Raw genomic sequence first — 1,979 nt, 5'->3', positions numbered from 1 at the left:
CATACAATGAGAAGACTGATCAGAGATGCAGCCAAGAGGCCCATGATCACTCTGGATGAACTGCAGAGATCTACAGCTGAGGGTGGGAGACTCTGTCCATAGGACAACAATCAGTGGTATACTGCACAAATCTGGCCTTTATGGAAGAGTGGCAAGAAGAAAGCCATTTCTTAAAGATATCCATAAAAAGTGTCGTTTAAAAGTTTTGCAAAAAGCCACCTGGGAGACACACCAAACATGTGGAAGAAGGTGCTGTGGTCAGATGAAACCAAAATCCGAACTTTTGGCAACAATGCAAAACGTTATGTTTGGCGTAAAAAGCAACACAGCTCATCACCCCTGAACACACCATCCCCACTGTCAAACATGGTGGTGGCAGCATCATGGTTTGGGCCTGCTTTTCTTCAGCAGGGACAGGGAAGATGGTTAAAATTGATGGGAAGATGGATGGAGCCAAATACAGGACCATTCTGGAGGAAAACCTGATGGAGTCTGCAAAAGACCTGAGACTGGGACCAGATTTTGTCTTCCAACAAGACAATGATCCAAAACACAAAGCAAAATCTACAATGGAATGGTTCACAAAATAAACATATCCAGGTGTTAGAATGGCCAAGTCAAAGTCCAGACCTGAATCAATCGAGAATCTGTGGAAAGAACTGAAAACTGCTGTTCACAAACGCTCTCCATCCAACCTCACTGAGCTCGAGCTGTTTTGCAAGGAGGAATGGGCAAAATGTCAGTCTCTCGATGTGCAAAACTGATAGAGGCATACCCAAGCGACTCCAGCTGTAATCGTAGCAAAAGGTGCGCGCTTACTAAGTATTAACTTAAAAGGGGGCTGAATAATTTTGCATGCATTTCAGTTTTTTATTTCTTAAAAAGTTTGAAATATCCAATAAATTTCGTTCCACTTCATGATTGTGTCCCACTTGTTGTTGATTCTTCACAAAAATTACAGTTTTATATCTTTATGTTTGAGGCCGAAATGTGGCAAGGTCAAAAGTTTAAGGGGCGATACTTCAGGCACTGTATATATATATATATATATGTATATATATATACATATATATATATACATATATATACATATATATATATATATATATATATATATATATATATATATATATATATATAGATGTTTTTTTTTTTTTTTTTTTTTTTTTTTTTTTTTTTTTTTTTTTTTTTTTTTTTTTTTTTTTTTTTTTTTTTTTTTTTTTTTCTCTGGTTATTCGCCGCTTCTCCGTCTGCTATTCGTCTGCTATTCGTCTGCTATTCTCTTGTGTTTGTGTTCCTGGCTGTACCCCCTACCTCTGGACAGCCTCTGTACCTCTGGACAGCCTCTGTACCTCTGGACAGCCTCTGTACCTCTGGACAGCCTCTGTACCTCTGGACAGCCTCTGTACCTCTGGACAGCCTCTGTACCTCTGGACAGCCTCTGTACCTCTGGACAGCCTCTGTACCTCTGGACAGTCTCTGTACCTCTGGACAGCCTCTGTACCTCTGGACAGCCTCTCTGCTGGTTCCCGAAGCCGCCTGGGGCTCCTTGACCGGACTCTTGCCCGTCCGGTTGGCCTCGCTAGCTAGCCTCCCCCTCTCACCAACGCAGCGTGGCGGCAAATCCCTAGCTGCTCACGGCCCCGGCTCGTGCTGACCTCCTCCTCATAGGCAACCTCCACCAGATGCGAGGCAGCGCCAAGAGCTAGACATTCCTCTCCTCCCGGTCATGCTGTGGATCATTTTGGCAATCACCTCATTCATCCATCTCCACCTCCACCTCTGTGCTCCTAGCCCACGGCTAACCACTATCCGGAGCTCTCCGTCCCTCCGGCTTCGGCATCATGATCAAATATTCAACTCTGCAACTGGTCCAATTCGTCCAACTACTCCATTCCATCCTGCATCCCAGTCATCAAACAGCTTCCGGACTTCCTACGTGGCCCGTTACATCCACAGAAGCTCTCGCCCGCCAAGTT

The sequence above is a fragment of the Perca fluviatilis genome, chromosome 6, assembly GCF_010015445.1.
Source record: "Perca fluviatilis chromosome 6, GENO_Pfluv_1.0, whole genome shotgun sequence".
NCBI lineage: Eukaryota > Metazoa > Chordata > Actinopteri > Perciformes > Percidae > Perca > Perca fluviatilis.
The sequence above is the reverse complement of the archived record's forward strand: the minus strand, read 5'-3'. Positions refer to the sequence as shown.